Raw genomic sequence first — 14,686 nt, 5'->3', positions numbered from 1 at the left:
CATTACCAAATATTTCCTTATTATTGTTCATAGATTTATGTGGGGGACATGCCTAGAATGTCAGTTCCATGAGAATAGGGACCCGATCATCTTGTTCAATGATGTATGTCCTGGCACAGGCTAAGTTCTTAGTACATGTTTGATGACTGAATAAAGAAATGATAAAGTGTCTTTTACAGAGAGCCTGTCCTGTCCACAGGCTGTTATCTAAATTATGAGACTCAGAGGTATCTCAAACTCCTAGTTACATAGCCATAATTTCAACTCTTAACGGTCACTCCATTGCCACTGTCCTGAAATATTGTTATTGTAAAAATAAAACAAAACAAAACCCGAAAACAGACAGGAGAATAGAATGCTACCTTGTTAATATATTAATTCATCAAAACATCTAATTTCTGAGAAAGAAATTAGATTATTTTCACTTTGGAAAGCAGAAGAAGTGAGATCAAGAACAAGTAGATTATAATGGAAGAGGCAGAGAGACTACCTGGGAGTGCTGCCCAATAGGGACAGATAAGGGTGAAAAATTAGCTGGTGGGAGGAGCTTGATCCCTGAGAGGCCATAACTGGAGAGAGAGTGAAGAGAGAGTTGGCTGAGTACTTTACATATGCCAGCATTATTAGGTGACTTAAGGATAGGAAGAAGTAAAACACAGACCTTGGACATCAGTGCCTTTGAGAAAGCTGACTTATGGTGATTTCTGATGTGGAAGGGTAATCATGCTTAATAAATAGGCACAAAGACTTCAGTTCTGTCATATCCCCAGTCTTTTCTCCTAATATCAGTTTATATTGCTACAAGCAAAAATCAGTTAGCTTCAGGGTTTATAAAATTCACTGAAACACAAATGTAAAAGTAGATGTTACTTTGCTGATTTGGAATGGATTCTGGCAAGAATTCCCAGATAAACATACAAATACATTCTTTGTTCGTTTCCAGGAACAGCCTTTTTACAACTTTTGAGACCTCGTCTTAATCAGTTACCGTAAGAATTAGTGTTTCTGATAGGTGTTGGCCTTGTAAAACTGGAAAAAAAAGAATCATATTTTCTATAACATATGAATGCACAAGTGATTCATTCTTTGGCTCAGGATGGAAACTTTTTTTTTTTTTTGGCATTCTTGATTCATCTTTCTGCATTAGCTTAACAGATTTTTCTCAATAAGATGTAGACACTGGGTAGACTTCATTCACCAGGAAACACCAAGATAAATGGAGTGACTGATATCCAGCAATTTGAAGCTTGTAAATATTTATGAGAAAATTACATCCGTCTTTGTGAGGATTTCTGTTTGGAACTTGTATATAACTATTATGTGCTCTATATTCTCTTTAATTTGTGGATTCTACGGTTATTATTGCCATGCTACATGACAAAATCACTATGAAAATTTTGTATAAAATAGCTACATTGAATCTTGAATAAAATGGACAATCTGGCTTCTTTACTCATTATAACCCTTCTCTCAACTGAGCCTAGAGCATCACATCTTGGAATCAGTAACCCAAGTTCTAGACCAGCTAGATAATTTCTTGGGCCCAGTACAATATGAATATGTGGGGCCCTGGGTGGCACAGTGGGTTAAGCCTCTGCTTTTGGCTCAGATCATGATCCCGGAGTCCCAGGATCGAGTCCCACATTGGACTCTCTGCTCAGCAGCGGGGGCGGGTGTGTGTGTGTGTGTGTGTGTGTCTTCTTCTGCCTCTCCCTCTGCCCCGCCCCCTGCTCATGCTCTCTCTTTGTGTGTGCTCTCTTTCAAATAAATAAATAAAATCTTAAAAAAAAAAAAAAAGAAAGAAAATGTGGGGCCCCTTGTTAAAAAATTGTTAAGAATTAAAAAAAAATTTCAAGATGGCAATCCAGCCATCACACTACTGGGTATTTACTCAAAGAACATAAAAATCAAAGGGAGACATGCACCCTTGTTTATAGCGGCTTTATTTACAATAGCCAAGATTTGCAAGCAGCCCAAGTGTCCATTTATTGAAGACTGATAAAGAAGATGTAATATATATAATGAAATATTACTCAGCCCTAAAAATAATGAAATCTTGCCATTTGCAACAACATGGCTAGAGCCAAAGAATGTAATGCCAGGTGAAATGAGTCAGTAAGAAAAAGACAAATAGCTATGATTTTACTCATATGTGGAATTTAGGAAGCAAAACAACTGAACAAAAGGAAAGAGAGAGAGAGGGGGACACAGAGAGAGAAACCAGAAACAGACTCTTAACTATAGAGAACAAACTGATGATCCTAGAGGGGAGGTTGGGTGGGGGATGGGTACAACAGGTGATGGGGATTAAGGAGGGCATTGGGAGGAGCACCAGGTGTCACATGAAATTGTTGAATCAATACCTGAAATGAACATAGCACTGTATGTTAATTAATTGGAATTAAAATTAAAACTTAAAACACAAAAAGAGTCTCAAGATAGCAACAGCAGAGTATTAGGCCCAGCCTGGGGCTTTCTAAGTATGGACCCTTCAGTGACCACATAGGTCTTGAGCCCAGGAAGCTCTGAACCTACCTTTCCCTGCGTGCAGCAGGGAAAGAATAACCCAGTTTTGGTTAAGCATGCTAGGACCTATAACAACTGAGGGAGGGAAATCAAGTTGTTTATGTAATTGTGATGTTCAAGTAAGAGAAAACAGAATTTTACAACAGTTTGCTAGTGTAAGGGTTTCTCCTGACAAGTCTTCTAATTCAAACTTGGAACTTCAGTAAGAACTTCAAAATCACTTTGGAGTACTAGACCCAAATATTTACTTGTTCATGAAAATATTTTAATGCTTCCCCTCTAGTCTGGTGGCACCCAGACCAGGCTGACCATCATAAATACTTTGGGACCATTTAAAAAACACAGATTTCTAGGCCCACTGTAGACCTAGGTTGGCAATAAGAAAATACATAGAAAATCAATCAATCAATCAATCAATCAATCCTTTTTCAGCCTACTTATCTTAAGTAGAGGCTCTGAAACTCAGTATTGGGAACTATCATCCTCAGCAAAAATTAGGACAGATTGTTAATTTTGATTTACAGGATAGATCCAGCCATTCTTAAATAAATCCTGTGGGACAGTGGTCAAGAGGACAGGAAGAGTTATGAGAAAAAGAATGTAAATATAGTCTTTTAAAAATTTGTATTATATATTTTTATTTTAAAAACAACTGTATAAGTTAGAATGCCATTGTAAGTATACTTAAATCAGTAAACCTTTAAAATGGTCTATTATTTTCAGTATTGCGTCTCATGGTCTTTTTTGATAGGTTTTCAAGATTTTTTTAGTTGTGGTAAAATACAAGTAACATAACATTTACCATCATAACCATACTTAAGTCTACAGTTCAGTGGTGTCAACTGTATTTACATCATGGTGCAACTAATCTCCAGAACTTTCTCATCTTGCAAAATGGAAACTCTTTACCCCTAAAAATATCTCATTTCCCCCACTCCAGCCCTTGGCCACCTTCATCCTACTTTCTTTCTCAGTGAATACGATTACCCTAGATACCTTATATGAGTGGAACCATACAGTATTTATCTTTTTGTGACTGGTTTATTTAACCTAGCACAATGTCCTCAAAGTTCATCCATGTCATAACATGTGTCAGAATTGCCTTCCCTTTTCAAGGCTGAATAATATTTCATCCTATGTACATGCTACATTTTATTTACCCACTCATCCATTGATGACTACTTGGGTTGCTAGTCTTTGCTTTATACTCCCAAAAGAGTTTACCAAGACATTGCTTCAAAACAAGTACAGTGTTCTCCCCAGAAAGAATTCTACTGAATAACATTTCTCCATTGTTACCAATAGCAAATTTGTAGTTTGGCTGCTACATTAAGAAAAAGTGAGTCAAGGGGCACCTGGGTGGCTCAGTGGGGTAAGCCTCTGCCGTTGGCTCAGGTCATGGTCTCAGGGTACTGGGATCCAGCAGGAAGCCTGCTTCCTCCACCCACCTCTGCCTGCCTCTCTGCCTACTTGGGATCTCTCTCTGTCAGATAAATAAATAAGATCGTTTTAAAAAAGTGAGTCAAGCCATCATTCAGTAAAGTATGACTACTGTTTGAAAAAGTTAACATCATCTGAGAGTTTCAGGGTCGCCAATGATAAATGCTGACTAAATGGTGATCTTGACTTTGCTCTCATTTGCACATGATAGCTTGGAAGCAGCAGAATTCACAGAAGGTTTAGCAAAGAAGGACTTGATTTTAAAGACCATTTTTCTTGCCAGTGTGACTTCATGGAAAAATGAAGTTCATCAAATTCATGTAAACTCAGCTGGAACCTTTATATACATGTGGTAGAGTTAAGGAAATCATGAACTTTCCATAAACATCCTGAATGTGCTGCGTAAGGGAGCTCCTGGCCTTCCAGTCGGTTCCCTCGCTTCCCTTTCCTTCCACCTCATCCTCTTTGATCAGAAATATACGTGGCTTCAGTCCTGTATGAGGCTTCTGCTTGCTTTGTGTAAAGGAAATAAATAAAAAGGGAAGGTGTGACTCATTGGGGGGTAAAAGAACAAGGAAGAATGAGCGAGGAAGTGTCAGATCAGAGATATACAAGAAGCACGTTAAAGACTTAAGATACATGAACAGCCACATCTTAATGTTTGCGTTGATAAATGGGACCAAAAAGAGACTGTGGAAGAAAACCAGCAGAAGTTGAAAGCATGAAATGGAAAGAAGACAGATAACTAGCGTTTTGCTTCTATTTCTTGAGCCGAGCCAATTTGGTCAGAGACCTGCTCCCATAAGTCTAGGAACCAATGTGGAAAGTTGATTAAATCAAAAACAAAAACATTAAATGCAGAAACTCCCAGACCTCTGTTCCTAGTCAAATCCCAGAACTGGACAGTTTTCCTGGAATTACCCTCCAGGTAGGAGATGGTAAGACTCTTCTTACAGCCTGAAGGGAAATACTGAAAAATATTAAATGGGGGTAGAGGATGAGGAGGAAGAGAGTCAGCAAATAATCCACCCATGTATTCTTTTTTTTTTTTTTTTAGAGGGAAGCAGGCTCCCCGCTGAGCAGAGAGCCAAATGCGGGACTCGATCCCAGGACCCTGAGATCATGACCCAAGCCGAAGGCAGCGGCTCAACCCACTGAGCCACCCAGGCGCCCCCCTTTTTTTTTTTTTTTTTAAAGATTTCATTTATTTGACAGAGAGAGAGAAATCACAAGTAGGCAGAGAGACAGGCAGAGAGAGAGAGGGGAGGAAGCAGGCTCCCCGCAGAGCAGAGAGCCCGACGCGGGGCTCGATCCCAGGACCCCGGGATCATGACCTGAGCCGAAGGCAGAGGCTTTAACCCACTGAGCCACCCAGGTGCCCCCACCCATGTATTCTAGAGTGAAGATCAAAATTGCTAAGCCTCTTTCTTGAACTTCCAAACAGTTTTTAGTCTCCCCTTCTTAGTTGGGGGTGTTGGCAAACAAAGTAGACACAAGTCCTGTTCTCTATGAGCTAATTACATTCTAATGAGGGAGCAGAAGACCAGTGGGTAACATATATAGTATTTTAGAGAGCAAAAAATGCTTTGGATAAAACTTGGGTGGTGGTGGTTATGAAAAGCCATTTCAGGATGGTATTGGCATAGTAAGTGACATTTGGGTTGGGAGGGAAATCTCATGCTTCCCCGAGCCTGCCATCTTCCCCCAGAAGCTCTGCGTCTGAACCACTTTCATTTTCTGAGGCAGACTTGCCTGCCCCCTGGCCTGCGGCCCTTTCCGTGTGTGGTTCCCTCCATCTGGGGCACTGGACTCCTCTTTCCACTTGGCCTTCCGCTTCTGTCAGAATGAGGTTTGGGGTTGTGCTTAGAATTAAGTGGGTTAGCCTCACCTCTGTATTTTTATTTGCCTAATCAATGCGAGGAGGAAAAAGGCTTCGGGTATTTTCCTTATGCCAAGAAAACCAACAGGCTTTTATGCTGGTTGAGTTCATTCTGTCAGCCTCGGCGAGGTCTTCACTGGCTCATTATCACAAGGCTGGTGAACTAGCTTAACCTCGGATGACAAACAGTTTACGACATCAAGTGAAGATGCACGATTCTCGGCAGCAGCTCTCTACCCTGTAGAATGCCGTCCTACAGGACCAACATTCACGGTCTCCAGGTTATGAATCAACAGCTCACCTATAAAAACACACCTCTGAGTGTTGCAGGAGCGCTCTTTGCCCTTCTTGGTAAACAAGGAGAAACCTAACTTTATGATCACAAGGCAGAGAATCGTTCTAGATCTACCTTTCCTGGGAACAGGTGTGTAAACATTCTCTTCCCTTCCTCTGTATGTTTTCAAACAGAGGGGAATGACTAACCTGGTGCTATGTGAAGTTAGAAGAACCTTCTGTCGCAATGTAAGTTTCTCGTTGAGCACCACTGTAACCCTGATGGTCTCAGCTACCATTTATTTTATTTATTTTAAGATTTTATTTACTGATTTGACACAGAGAGAGAGATCACAAGTAGGCAGAGGTGGGCAGAGAGAGAGAGGGGGAAGCAGGCTCACCGCTGAGCAGAGAGCCCAACACGGTGCTCTATCCCAGGACCCCTGAGATCATGACCTGAGCGGAGCAGAGAGTAGAGAGCCTGACTCAGATCATGACCTGAGCCAAAGGCAGCAGCTTAACCCACTGAGCTACCCAGGCACCACTCAGCTACCATTTTAAATGAGGGTGAATCCAAACATTTGGAAGTGAAGATCATTTTATTTCATGCTTTATACTGCCCCTGGGACATCATTCCTCCAGGAAGCCTTCCCTGATACCCTAGGAAGTTGGAATTGCCACCTGTACTCCCCCAACATCTACTTACTTGTAGATGTAGATTGTCCTTGTTTGTTTCCCAATTTTGAATACCCCAGTAGACTGGACACTTCTGAGAGCAGAAACGAAGTTTCTCTTTTTCTCAGTTCAATAACCAGGGCCCAATACAAAACCCAGCCTCCGCGGGCACAGAATAAATATTTGTTGAGCAAATGATTAAAAATATAAATGAACAAAAACTCAACATCATAATAGGGCATTAAATAGTTCATATACCTTAAATCTCAGCTACTGTTCACTATTATTTATTAAGATGTTCACTGAACATTGAAAATGTCTAATTAAAAAGTTAAATGTAAATGTTGAGCTCTGTTCCAATGTCGCCTTCTCAATGATGTCTTCTTGAAACATCCTATCTGAGTTTGTACCTGAGTCACTTGCCCTCTCTAACCCTCCTGCCTTTCCTGGTGCTTACAGAACCACCTAACGCATACATCATCTGTCTTCCCATTCTGTGAGATCTCTGTGAGAACAGAGATCTCAGTTTACTACCACTGTATCCTCAGTGCCTAGAACAATGCTTCGCATATGGTAGCAGTAAATGAAAAAAACCTCTTTAAAACAAATATAGGTTAGGGGCGCCTGGGTGGCTCAGTGGGTTAAGCCTCTGCCTTTGGCTCAGGTCATGATCTCGGGATCCTGGGATCAAGCTCTGCGTCAGGCTCTCTTCTCAGCGGGGAACCTGCTTCTCCCTCTCTCTCTGCCTGACTCTGTCTACTTGTGATCTCTGTTTTATATTATCAAATAAATGTGATAATAAATGTGATCTCTGTCTTATATTATCGAATAAATAAAATCTTTAAAAAATAAAACAAATATAGGTTATTAAAGACTAATGTTAGTGGAGAGTAATTATTGGGGTAAGGATCGAGTTAGTTAATTTTTTTTAATGAGAATACTGGATATTCTCTGAAGTTCTGTGCTTTTAAACCCATTTGACCAAAGCCCACAGTAGGGATGAACTTTACATAGTGACTTTGAGCATTACATGAAATAATATTTACCTTTATTACATGTGATGTTCTTTTCTTTTTTTTTCTTTTCTTTGCCCCTCCATTCTACTTCATTAAAAAAAAAAAAAAAAAAAGCCAGTCTGACCCACTTAACTGATTTCCTAACCCACTCACTGTTTGAAAAACATCGATCTTTTACCTAATTAAATACCTGACTCATGAAAATAAAGTAATGACTGCCTTCCCTATAGCACTTCAGGTTTGTCCCGAAAGTTCTGTGATAGCTTTGTTGATTGCTGAAAACAGACCAAGATCTAGTTCCAGCTTATTAAGTAAGCTTATTTTTTTAGGTCTGTTGGACACATTTTTTTTTCCCTAAATAATTTTATTTACTCAGTATTGTCCAAAAGATCATTTTATGCTGTATAAATAAAATGTCTTAATATTCTAACATACTAATTAAAATTTCTTCTTGGGTGTATTTAGAGGAGGGAGGAAAGGAAATTTAAGTCATTATACGTGAAGTATCAAGTGTAGATGAGAAATGTCATTGGCAATGAACGGTTACAATAAATTTGTAGGGTATATAAGTTCCTTTAGATATCTTAAATATTTTCTTTATTTTAGCGGCACCTGGATGGCACAGTTGGTTAAGTGTCAGCTCTCGGTCTAGGCTCAGGTTGTGTTCTCAGGGTCTTGAGATCTAGCTTGCCCCTGTGCTCAGCTCAAAGCCTGCTTAGGACTCCTTTCTTTTTTTTTCCCTCTGCCCCTCCCCCCTGCACTTTCTCTGTCTCTCCCAAATAAATAAATAAATCTTTAAAAAAATTTGTTTTTGGGACACCTGGGTGGCTCAGTGGGTTAAGCAGCTGCTTTCAGCTTGGGTCATGATCCTAGGGTCCTGGGATCAAGTTCTGCGTGGGCCTCCTTGCTCAGCAGAGAGCCTGCTTCTCCCTCTGCCCGTAACTCCCTGCTTGGGCTCACTCTCCCTCTGACTTAAAAATAAAACATTAACGGGGCACCTGGGTGGCTTAGTTGGTTAAGCAACTGCCTTCGGCTCAGGTCTTGATTCCAGGGTCCTGGGATCGAACCCCACATAAGGCTGGCTCCCCGCTCAGCAGAGAGCCTGCTTCTCTCTCTCCCTCTGCCTATTGCTCTGCTTACTTGTGCTCTCTCTCTGTCAAATAAACAAATAAAATCTTTTAAAAAAAATTAAAAAAATTTTTCTTTATAAGATAAGACCTTAGATAGAAGAAATTTTTAGGCTGAGTTTTGATATGAGATTATATAATAATATGTTCTTTAGGAGTGAAAAAAGTTGTGTCAAAGTAATCATCACTCAGAAGGAAATGGTCCAGGCAGAAAGCATTTACAACAATACATAAAAGAGGAAATACAAAGACTAACATATGGAGAAGTGTTTAACCTCATGGGAAAGAAAAGAAAGACACTAAAACAATAGTGAAAACTGTTAACTTATCGGAAGAGCAATTTTTTTTTTTATTTTGTATTTACTCATTTTTTAAAATGAGATATCTCATAGGAGTCAGGGTAAAGGAAGTCATCACTCATACATTGTGGGCAGGAATGAAAATTGCTCCAACCCTTTTAGAAAATAATTTTGGGATGTAGCTTTAAATATGTTTATTAAGGTAATTCTATGAATCTGAAATTTGGAAAAGGTCTTTTTTCATAAAGGTAGTAATCATAGTATTACTTATAATAGCAAAAAATTGGAAGTGAGGTTTAAGCCAAAGACAAATGGACTACAACCTCTGTTAATATATTGGCACTTAATGGGGTGCCTGAGTGGCTCAGTGGGTTAAAGCCTCTGCTTTCTGCTCAGGTCATGATCCCAGGGTCCTGCGGGCTCTCTGCTTGGCAGGGAGCCTGCTTCCCTTTCTCTCTCTCTGCCTGCCTCTGCCTACTTGTGATCTCTCTCTGTCAAATAAATAAAATCTTTAAAACATATATATATGTATATGTATAGGCACTTATCTGTCCGTACATTTTTTCCTCTGCATGTATATGCATATATTTTTGTTGTTGTCCTTTCAAAATGGAGCAATTCTAGTAAGTTTTTAGTTGCCTATATATGGTCAACACCTTTCCAGGCAAATATACAGTTCTACCACGTTATATTTAACAGCTGCATATATTCTGTATGATCATGCTGACATGTATTTCACCAAATTGCCCATTTTTGATATCTATAAACCAATGTTTTTCATACAGTAGTCCATGATTCTTACTAGGTCATGAAATAAATTTAGGGAATCATGACTAGCAGTCTTATTTATTATACTTTAAGTAATATACCTTTATAACATGTTTTTGTAAATAATTGACAGCACAAGTCCTTCCTTAACCACATTCTCCTGTTTTTCTAAATTATATTGGTTACTCTCGTAAGTTTAGTCTAAAAAGCTGAGATTTGAAATCACTTTGAATAGGTCCAAGAAAAATACTATGGAAAACTCCACACTAAATTTTCAAATTAATTTGGAAACTGATGCCTTTATAATAATGAATATTCCATTCATAAATAAGTGCATCTCTTCCTTGATTTATATTCTTTATGTCTCTGAGTAAAGTTGTAGGGGACTCTTCATACAGGCCCTCATATTTCTTGATACATTTATTCATCGGTGTTTAAAATTTAGTTTTGCTATTGCAAAAATATTTCCATTATTCTTTTTTCCAACCGAACACAGCCATCTGTGGGGAAGATACCAGTTTGTTTATACCCTTATTTTGTAACAGAGCATACTGACTTCCAAAAATATTTTCGCACTCAAGTTGTGTAAGCGGCATGAGAATGAGCGCTCTGAAATGTAACTGAAAATTTGCTCCTATCCCTCTTCCTTCCTCAATCACATTTTTGAGTCATTTTCATCTCATTAAGATAAGTAGCTGGCCCATGAAAACAAAAATAAGAGCGTAAGGACATCTGTACCACCAAATCTCTTTCTTGAAAAAGCAGAGTGAATTTCCCAGTAAACACGATTAAATAGCACGTAACAGGACCCACCTGGGGTGGCTTTATCCGTCCCCTTTGTCAGCAGCTGCACATCCTGAAGCCACGCTCTCGCCGAACAGGAAGAACCTAAAGGGCACCGTGGGTAGTTAAGACCTGTGCCTGCATTTTGACACTAGTTGTTATATATATTAATATCGAGTGCTACTATTATCCCCATTTCCCAAATGAGAACAATAGGCCCAGAGGGGTTAAATCCTTCACTCACTCCTTCACCGAACACGTCTGGAGCACCTACTATGCACAGGGCCCTGCTCTATGGCTGCGAGCTACAGGAAGTGCTCACCCCCGTGGAAGTTACACTTTAATGGGGCAGACATGTGTCAATAAACAGGTACCTTGTTCAAGGTCATGCAGCTGAATTATAAATCTGGCTGCAGCCGCCTGTGGGCTTGACCACTACCTTGCATCACAGGAGGAGAGACGAGAACATGGGCCCAGAGAAGGTCATCTACCATCTCTTGCGAAGCCTTCAAGCTGGCGTGACCTGGGTGAGCTGACCACAGCCCAGGCTATGATCTCATTCACTGTACAGGTCCCAGGCAGGGAGAGAATATTGATCTCCCAGAGACAGCTGATTATTATTATTATTATTTTTTTAAAGATTTATTTATTTATTTACAGAGATCACAAGTAGGCAGAGAAGCAGGCAGAGAGAGAGGAAGGGAAGCAGGCTCCCTGCATGCGGGGGTCGATCCTAGGACCCCGGGATCATGACCTGAGCCGAAGGCAGAGGCTTAACCCACTGAGCCACCCAAGCGCCCCTGATTATTATTATTTTTTTAAAATCAGGCTTTGGATACCATTTTATGTGTTCACCTTTCCTGACCTTGGCAGTCTCCCTGCCCAACACAGAGTGCTTGCCTTCACAGCCTTACTAGCTCAAATGCCAATCAAACTAGAGGTACTGGCGACTGGTAAAAGCTACTGATTTTAGCAGGGACCGATAATGAGGCTGCTGTTGGGTTTTCACACACTAGTAGACCAGAGTACAAAGAAATAGTTGAGAGTAGTTAAGTAAAAACTTTCAATATCATCCATAATTACCCTTAAAAATAGGGCCGTGGATTGAGGGCTATCACCTGAAACCACATAGATTATCTTACTCTTTTTTTTTTTCTTAAAGATTTTATTTATGTATTTGACAGACAGATCACAAGTAGGCAGAGAGGCAGGCAGAGAGAGAGAGGAGAAAGCAGGCTCCCCGCTGAGCAGAGAGCCTAATGCAGGGCTCGATCCCAGGACCCTGGGATCACGACCTGAGCCGAAGGCAGAGGCTCAACCCACTGAGCCACCCAGGTGCCCTGTAGATTAACTTACTCTTATAAGTATTTTAACAGAGAGTAACTTTTAATAAAATTTTAATAAAAATAAATAATAAAATTTTGATAAAATAATAAATTTTCAATAAAATATTTAATATTATATTTTAATAAAATAATAACATTTTAATAAAATAATAACATTTAATAAAATAAAATTTTGATAAAATAAATAATACAATTTTAATAAAATTCCATTTACCAGCCCCTGTTATTCCTTCAGTAATGAAACTAAGGCTCTTCTTGCCTTATAAACATAGATTTGATGCATGATGCTTCCCAACTATGCACAGTGAATCTCCATTTACTATTTTCAGGATTTGTCTAGACTTCAATTTTTTACAAAAATATTTATATTAATTAACTCCTTTGAAATCTTTGGTGTTAAGGAGACTTTTATCTAAATCCAGGATTTATTTGAGAGCCCTAGAAAATTTCTGAAAGCTCTTAGTTGCTTTTATTCAACACGGTTAGTAGTTTCAATACAGGAAACAAATATTTTCTCTATTAATTTAGCTTGATGTCAGATATCCTCAGTCCCTTTGAAATGCACTTCCAATTTTCAGCTATAATTCAAAGATAATTTGTGAGTTTCATTGTTGCCATTATTTCTGTTGGATCTGTGAAAGCTGGGGAGGAAAGAAGAAATCCAAAGGAGAAACCCCCAGACGTCGCGTAGCCTTTCTGTTAACACTGCACAGAAGTGTGGCTGATTACTCCGAAGGCTCTGTAATTAAGTGGTTGGCATAAATCTGGTGAGCACGCTTGCTATGGAAAACTTTACACGCTTTTTTTTTTTTAGTACATCATGTGAAATCCTTGCAAACACAAGGACCCTTTATTTATTGACAAAGGCAATAGTGCCTCTAGACAAGCAGCTCTCTTGTCCTTCTCAAAAATAAGAAAGAGAATCTGTTCCATATTTTGGTGCAGAGTAACCAGAATGAAAACTACGTATTGTGGGTTATTTCTCCTTTATTTTGTGAATGCTTTCCATCCACCAGTGCAAATTGTTTATGTAAACTAGCTTGTGCTTTTTGCAAACGACCTGAAAAACAGAAATATGCTTAAGTCGTTCGGGGTCAAGCATTACCTTACCCATCACACTCAGCCAAGTATTAATTTACCGGCCCTTGGGAATTTGAGATGAAATAAAGAAACTGGTGGAATGTTTTTTCCCTTTATCTGCATTCCTGGGTGGGCAATTGTGTATTCATCTCACAACATGGATGGAATGTCTCTGTGTGCGGGGCTGTGTGCTAGACACATAAATAAGACGGGATTGAAAGGGAGCCGGACAGGTAAATAATTACAAGGCTGGGAGACTTGTGTTCTAATCAGGGACACCTGGCAGGCACAAGGGACTCCCTTAATCCAGAGACCCAGCAAAGGATGAGAAGATAGAAATCATAGCCAAACAATCCACTGATTTAAAATCTTTACTGATTGCAGTCAACCCTGCACAGCCCCATGCCAGTTTATTGCCTGTAGGCAAAGGTGGCCAAAGGCCGTAATGGGGTATTTTAGGGAGAGTCTCTGATGCAGGCAACTTCTATTTTAAAAGAAGCCTTCTTTGGGAAGCGCTACCTTCCAGGCCTTCCATCATTTGGTCCAAGTTTTAGGATGGAGCCCAGGATCCCTGTCTTCAGAGACCGTAGTGGGTTCACCATGAATCTCCAATAAACATTTATTGAGTGCCAACTCAGAGTTTTTGGCGTCTATGTCGCCTGCTCGAAGAGTCCCTCACTAACAGAGGGGAATTCAGGGCAAAGCTAGTAAAGCTTCCATTTCGGAGCCCCTCACCTGCTATGGCCTTTTCTAAATCCGGGGGGCGGGGGGGCGGCATCCTAGGGATCTATTCACGTGCTTGTGTGTTTTTGTAAATGTTGCAAATAAAAATATTGCAGCAACCATCAGCTAAAATACAAGTTGACTCTTTCTTTTTACTCTGGTTGTCCCTTCCCCAGGCTTCCCCATGTCAGGTGGTATTGGAGAGGCTGTGGGCATTTTGGGGAGCTGCCTAAGGGGAAGCTGATTTACCATCCTGGAAAACCCTCATCCCTCTCGGCCAGTCACCACCACCTATCATGGTCCTATGTGGGCAGCTCACTAAGAACAAGTCCCACGACACCCAGCAACCACCAGATGAGGCTGGCAGGGGACAAGAGTGAGTTTAACATGTGTGGTGTCTGCAGCTAACCGTGGTACGTCTTCCCAAAGCTCACAGCTCATTTAGGAAAGACACGTTAATAGAGGCTTTTCCAAACCTGACAATAATCCTAAAAAGTCACATGATTTCCACAAATACTGACTTCTGAAGCTCAAAGAAACTTAAAAAAAATCCCAAAAAACCAGTAACAATAAAACAGTAACAACAAAAAATGGTTTTTTTTTTGTCTACCATTTTAAGGGAAAGATCAAATTATCTTTATACTCTTAAACGATGGTAACCAAACCATTATGACATGAGGACAACATAAAAAAAAATACAGCCAAAATATGTAGGAAAAGGTATTGTAGGGGTGTGTCAAGGAGTTTATAT

General features: G+C 39.9%; 1 long non-coding RNA gene across 3 annotated transcripts in view; it reads right to left on the bottom strand.

Moving 5' to 3' along the window:
* The window catches only part of LOC116593173, a 32,153-nt gene extending 21,053 nt beyond the window's left edge, over nucleotides 1-11,100 (bottom strand). For all 3 annotated transcript variants that reach the window (XR_004286791.1, XR_004286789.1, XR_004286790.1), the window contains exons 1-2: nucleotides 10,817-11,100; nucleotides 491-569 (exon numbers count right to left, since the gene is read on the bottom strand). This is a non-coding gene — a long non-coding RNA (uncharacterized LOC116593173). The remainder of the gene's footprint in view (nucleotides 1-490; nucleotides 570-10,816) is intronic.
* Nucleotides 11,101-14,686: the final 3,586 nt, after the last annotated feature.

Source organism: Mustela erminea, chromosome 6 (genome assembly GCF_009829155.1).
Source record: "Mustela erminea isolate mMusErm1 chromosome 6, mMusErm1.Pri, whole genome shotgun sequence".
Taxonomy (NCBI): domain Eukaryota; kingdom Metazoa; phylum Chordata; class Mammalia; order Carnivora; family Mustelidae; genus Mustela; species Mustela erminea.
The sequence above is the reverse complement of the archived record's forward strand: the minus strand, read 5'-3'. Positions and strand labels throughout refer to the sequence as shown.